Source organism: Thalassophryne amazonica, chromosome 8 (assembly GCF_902500255.1).
Source record: "Thalassophryne amazonica chromosome 8, fThaAma1.1, whole genome shotgun sequence".
Taxonomy (NCBI): domain Eukaryota; kingdom Metazoa; phylum Chordata; class Actinopteri; order Batrachoidiformes; family Batrachoididae; genus Thalassophryne; species Thalassophryne amazonica.
The window spans coordinates 52,233,905-52,241,274 of NC_047110.1; positions in this window are offsets into that span (position 1 = coordinate 52,233,905).

Here is a 7,370-nt window from a genome sequence, read left to right on the forward strand (position 1 = left end):
TCACAACAGGAAAGAGCTGTGGAAGGGCTGTAGTCTCCACAGTTCATGCCACATGAGCTTACTGCATGTTTAGGCTGTTCCCACTTCAGGCTCCTTGTGAACCTAGTTCCACAGCTCTGGACCTTTGTCCTTCTTCCTCTAGGTGCTGAACATCAGCTTGGATCAGGTCTCTGCCTTCGGTCCACTTTCCCCTGTTGCTGGAAGTGGATGGTTCTGAGTGCTTGTCTCCCCGTGCAGGGGTTCCCTATGGTGTCCTTTTAAAGCTAGGGTAGGTAACTGTTTAGAAACACTTATTGTTATATTTGGTTAAATGGTCCAACTATCCTAACAGTAGTCAATATATTATGTACAACCCCAATTCCAAAGAAGTTGGGACATTGTGTAAAATGTAAAAACAATACAATGATTTGCAAATCCTCTTCAACCTATATTCAATTGAATACACCACAAAGACAAGATATTTAATGCTCAAACTGTTAAACTTTGTTTTTGTGCAAATATTTGCTCATTTTGAAATGGATGCCTGCAACACATTTCAAAAACGTTGGGACGGGGTAACAAAAGACTTGGAAAGTTGAATGCTCAAAGAACACCTAATTGGAAACAGGTGAGTGTCATGATTGGGTATAAAAGGAGCATCCAAAAAGGCTCAGCCGTTCACAAGCCACGATGGGGCGAGGATCACCACTTTGTGAACAACTGCATGAACAAATAGTCCAACAGTTTAACAACAATGTTTCTCAATGTTCAATTGCAAGGAACTTAGGGATTCCATCATCTACAGTCCATAATATAATCAGAAGATTCAGAGAATCTGGAGAAGTTTCTGCACGTAAGCGCCAAAGCCGAAACCAACATTGAATGCCCGTGACTTTTGATTCCTCAGGCGGCACTGCATTAAAATCCGACATTGTGTAAAGCTCAGGAACACTTCAGAAAACCAGTCAGTTAATACAGTTTGTCACTACATCTACAAGTGCAAGTTAAAACTCGACCATGCAAAGTGAAAGCCATACATCAACATCCAGAAACACCGCTGCCTTCTCTGGGTCCAAGCTCATTTGAAATGGACAGATGCAAAGTGGAAAAGTGTGCTGTGGTCTGATGAGTCCACATTTAAAATTGTTTTTGGAAATCCAGGGATGAGATTTTTCCGCAGATTTCCGCGGATTTGACAGTCCCGGGGGTCGATTTTGTGAAAATGCTGCAGCATTTTGAACCAACTGGAGACTCCTTATGCTGGACTGCGGTAAACCAGAAAATAGAACATTGCAGTAGTCCAATCTAGAAGAGATAAATGCATGGATCAGGGTCTCAGCATCAGCCATAGACAGGATGGGACGAATCTTCGCTATATTTCGCAGGTGGAAGAAAGCAGTCCTAGTAATATTTCTAATGTGGAGGCTAAAGGACAACGAAGGATCAAAAATTACCCCAAGGTTCCTCACTTTGTCAGTGTGATGTATGACACACGAGCTGAGGCTGAGCGTTAACTGGTCAAATTGATGCCGATGTCTCACTGGACCAAGAACCATCATTTCAGTCTTATCAGAGTTTAAAAGTAGGAAGTTTCTAGACATCCAACTTCTCACTGCTGCAAGGCAATCGTCTAAGGATTTTATATGAACGAGATTACCAGCAGTTATTGGCATATATAACTGAGTATCATCTGCATAGCAGTGAAAGGTAATCCCAAAATGCCGCAATATGTGCCCAAGGGAGAAAAGCAGGGGGCCTAAGACAGACCCCTGTGGAACCCCAAATTTCATGTCACTAAGGTTAGAGGTAGTGTTACTGTAAAAAACACAGTGAGAACGACTGGTCAAGTACGACGTCAGCCAAGCAAGGGCACTCCCAGTAATCCCAAAATGATTTTCCAGCCTATCAAGTAGAATATGATGATCCACTGTATCAAATGCAGCACTGAGATCTAACAGCAACAGAACTGTAGTGGCGTCCGAATCCATTGTAAGCAGAAGATCATTCACCACTTTAGTGAGAGCCGTCTCTGTGGAATGATATTTTCTAAAAGCAGACTGCAACCTACTATGATTATCCAAGTCTTGTCACTGAGTTGTAAAATGGCTGCATTAATGATGTTATGAGGGACTGATCCATATGTATTGGTCAAGTTAAGCCAGACTACTGTTAGGTTACTTTTATGGGATAAAATATTTTCAGGATCTCCATTTTAATATATGGGAAGTTCACAGTGTTGGTGATTTAGTAAATAAGTTTATACCAGCTTGATTTATGTGCCAAATAAATACATGGCCAGATGGTGGTAGCATTGTTAAACTACATGCTGTTTCCTGTCCACTGTTCTGTATCTGCAGCATAAACCAGCAAACTACACCAATTCTAGCTGAATATACTTTATTTCATCTTTTTTATTATTATTAACTTAGGTGAAGTTGTTGATAGGACTACTCTAGTCGGTTTAATTAGACCCCCCTCCCACCTGCCACATTAACTCATTAATTTTCTATACCTTCTTACTACAATCAAAGGTAACAGGGGAGACTTTAGCCTATCCCAGCAGTCATGAGGACCCCATCACACCCTTTCCTAATTATAACTTTGATCACTATATCATTCTCTTTGCATTTTTGCATACACAGCAAATATCACCAGTATTAAATTAACACGGTCAGTGAACATATGGTCCTACACTGACCCAGTGTGCGACCATATGTACATTTAACCCTGGTGGGTTTGCTGTGTATTTCCCATTCACAAATATGGAAACAATCAATTAATAGTTCATTCCTGGACTCTGGTGTCTAGCCAGGGTCATGGTGACTGCTAAAATAATGGAAAAACGAGCTTGCGGGTCAGGGGATGATGCGGGGGTTGGGTGTGGGGGGGGGGGGGGTGTGCATGCAGGATTTACTGCTGTGATAGTGGTTTTATAGTAACACTGTTGGACTCGCATCTGGAATACAGGATGCTACGAGCATGAGAAGGTATTATGAGATGTGAATCTCCACCCACAGTCCCTGCCCTAGCAGGAAAAAATCTGCTCCTCTACAGAGGAGCAGATGACCATCCTGAGATAAAACCACAGAGAATTCTCACATGTAAGAACGGGAAGCTGTTTTATTTTTCACAATGGGGAAAGAGGCATTTCCTGAAGGTTAATTCATTTCAACATGTTACACCTTCTATGAAAACAGTCAACTTTGTGAAGCAGAAATGTGTGGAGACAATTACTGGATTGAAACCTGCAGTTCACTGTAATCGCACGATGGAATAATTTTTGTGTGGCTGTTTGTTTGCGGCGCCTTCTGACCTACCATGCCTTACCATGATGCGGAGTATCCAGGTCAGCCTCTGTGGCAGTCTGTGCTGCTCTTCTGCTGTAAGGGGATGATCGAGGGCATCATGGTCATACTGTTCTTCTGGCTTCTGGTGCAGGTCCTTTTCACCAAACAGTTAGAAGGTATAGTCTCAAGTGGTATAGAATTGCACTTTGTTTTTAAAACTGCTCTCTGAATGGTCCAATTAATTTTTCTTTCTGCTTCCAGTTCACCTCCAAATTCTACTGTTGGTGGGGCTGATCATTTTTTGCCTGAGTTTGGTCCTGGGGTGTGTCTTCTGTTGGTGGAAGATTCATTACACGAAGGACACTGAGCCTGTGATGTCGACACCAGGTCATGCTGGACCCGTGACCCTTGCTCAGAAGCCTCCTCCCTCAGTATCGACGATGGTCTTGAGACAGCAGTATGAGGAGCTAGATGGAGATATTCTGACCAACCCGTCCATGTGCACCAGTTCTGCCTCTTCAAAGGGTGAATTTGCCTCTCGGTCACTCACTTCTAATTCTGGCACTGCTTCTGAGATGAAGGAGCACCGGCTCAGCATGCCGCTGTTTGCTTTGCCACTTTATAAACCAACAGATCCCAGCCAAGATGCCTTGCCTACACGTCCCAAATTGGGAGCGGTGTCCAAAACATGCAAAGGTCTGCAGAGGCGCTGCACTGTGACTGGTGATGGCGTGTCTTACGATAAACATAGCAGGGCTGCCAGCCTAACTGCTGCTTCTCCTTTGCCTGAGGAACTAATCCCTCTGGCTCCTCTGTGCAAGCAGCCAGCATTACCAAAACCCTGTCTCCATTTCACGATGGCCTTCTCTTTGGAGCAGCAAACCCTGACTCTCATTGTTCTCAGTCTCACAGAGACCTCCCTCACCCTGGAGGAAGTGTCTGTATTTTGCAGCCTGCCTCCTCTGCATCCATGTCCCAGACAAGCTTCTGTCCCAAGCAGCCTCAGATCTGAACTTCACAACCTGCTGCTGGATTTGAAGGTCAGCTCTGTGAAAGAGCTCCAAAGGTGCATTCTCAGATTAGCTGTCCACATGCGGGAACCTACCACCCTGAGAGGCTCCTTAGTGGGAGAACTGGAGATGGAGTGTGGTGGAAGAGACTGGAAAAGAGAGCAGACACTTCACTTCTGTAAAGAGCTCAACCCAAGCAAGTGCAGGCTAAATATGGTACAAATTAATGCCATGTAAGAGTCTCATACTACTTTTTCTCCTTGCTGCAGTGTAACCTTTGCACTTTGTCTGCAGAGTCTTATCCCCCAGGAGGAACTGGTGTGTAAGGGGCCTAGGTGTCATCCTCAGATCTTCATTTTGCTTCAGTATCAGACTCTAGCACATCGCATCAAAGTCACGATCCTCAGAGCTGATAACTTAGATCACCTCACTCACACGTTGGCGAAATCAGGGAAAACGGACAGCATTATCGGTAAATGTTTGAATTGTTTACAATCTTCAGGGATCCATAAAGGACATGCACCAAGGGGTTACGTAACCTCAGTTACACTAACCTTTGTTTTTCAGGGGCAGAGGTAAAGTAATTCCCTATGTTGCTTTTACTGTGTAAAGGATTAAAAGGTGTCTTGCAGGATGTGAATGGGGAAGATCATCCTTTTTTTTTAGATGACATTGTGATTTAATCCTTCCATATTCACAGTCCTCTGCCAAATGTTCCATTCTCCCACATATCTGATCTGACAGATCTCATCTTTGTTTGCATTCTGCTGTCTAGGCCAGATGTGCTACACAGTAATCTGCATAAACGTCACCTAGACATGAAATTCATTCTCATTTTGTTTCAGATTTAAATAGGTGATATGGAATGGATATACAGTACAGTGCATCCAGAAATTATTAACAGTGCTTCACTTTTTCCACATTTTTTTATGTTGCAGCCTTATTCCAAAATGGATGATATTCTTTTTTTTTTTCATCAAAATTCTACACACAATACCCCATAATGACGATGTGAAAAAAATTTATTAAAAATATAAAACTAAGTAATCACGTACATATTTACAGCCTTGGCCATGAAGCTCAAAATTGAGCTTCCCAGACTCAGCCATCAGAAGCGCATTATTATGTGGTGAAAGTGTTGAACTTGTAGAGATATTCACATATCTTGGCAGTGACATTCATGTCTGTGGGTCCTCAGCCTTTGAGATGGAGAGGCACCTGGGAAAAACTTATGGCGTCAAGTGGTCACTGGACAGAGGTGTTTTATGATGCCCATATCGTTGGAGAAGAAGGACAGTCCAAGTTGTAGGATCCTGATGCTTCCAGTCTTGCTGTATGGTTGATACTGAAGACCTGGAAACTATCCAGTGACCTAATGTGACGACTGGATGTCTTTGGTACTAGGTCTTTTCAGAGAATCCTTGAGTACTGCTTGAATGACCTTGTATCAAACAAACTGTTACTTAGTGAGACTAAGATAAAGAGTATTACTTGCATTGTGAGGTAGCGCCAGCTTTGACATTTTGGCCATGTAGCACATTTCTTTATGCATAAAGAAATGTGCTACATGGCCAGCTTTGACATTTTGGCCATGTAGCACATTTCTTTATGCATAATCCAGCACATAGGTGCCTAAGTGTTAAGGACACCAGGGGAGGGAGAAGGGCAGCGGGATGCCCACGCTTCACCTGTGGCAGATAGATGGTTACTTCTGATGGTGGAGATGGACCTTTTTTTAATTATTATTTTTGCCTTAGAGGTTGCCATCTAGGATCAAAGGCTGTCTGGGGGCTATCCTAGATACGGCAAAGTGTGACACCAGTGCATGCTCCCAGACATGACTTGACTTAATCGTAATGTTGTCAAAGGTCAGTGTTCAGAATCAAAATCAGTGTTCAGGTTCAAGGGTCATTGAGCAAAAAGAAAACTCAGCTGTTAGGGTACTCTCTCACTGGGCCGTGACTGTTGGAGAGTAGTTGGAGATGCAAATTTGTGACAAAACATGCGAATCAGTGACAACTTTTCAGTTGGCATCTCATTGAATTATCACTAACACATCAACACATATCATCAGGATGTGGGCAAAATGTTGCATGGTCTTGTGCTGAAAATGGCTGCATACATATCGCATGAGTGCCGCTCAAATGCCAAGTGGCACTCCCACAAATGTTGAATGCAGCCTTCGCAGGTGCAAGGATCTGCTGATTTGCGTGCAAATGCCACATGGCGTTCTCACAGATTTCAAATACCACTCCCGGCTGAAATAATGACACGTTTGTGAACAAAGTGCTCACGACATATGTGGGTTGGTATTATCTTGCTGTTATCCTGCTATTATGTGAAAAGAGGCTGTGGAAATTCCCCTGACTGTAGCCAGTAAGGCACAGCTGTGTAAATAATAATAAAATAAAATAAATAATTACATAATAATAAATAAATAATAAATATTAATTTAAGAAAAGCCTAGCATGGCTCCACGGAGGAGAAAAAATAGGAACAAAAGTGTGATCAGCGCATTCACCCACTTGCAGAATGATGTCCCCACAGGATCAACACAGGTCCTTGTCTCCTGGGGATCCAATCAAAGCTCTCATGGATGCGTTGGAACAGCCTGTTCTCCATGATGTGGTGATGTCCAATTCAGCGAAACCACAGGAAAGACAACTGCATCTAAAAAATATTATTGTCCACACGGGATGCTTTTCTCCTCAGTTTGAGATCCACGCTCAGCGCTCCTTCACATGCTGGAACAACCTCTTCTCCATGATGTGGTGTGCTGATTAGACACCATGATTAGTGCACAGGTGTGCCTTAGACTGCCCACAATAAAAGGCACCTCTGAAAGGTGCAGTTTTGTTTTATTTGGTGGGGGTGGGGTGGGGGGGGTTCCAGTCAGTATCTGGTGTGACCACCATTTGCCTCATGCAGTGCAACACATCTCCTTCGCATAGAGTTGATCAGGTTGTCAATTGTGGCCTGTGGAATGTTGGTCCACTCCTCTTCAATGGCTGTGCGAAGTTGCTGGATATTGGCAGGAACTGGTACACGCTGTCGTATACGCCGGTCCAGAGCATCCCAAACATGCTCAATGGGT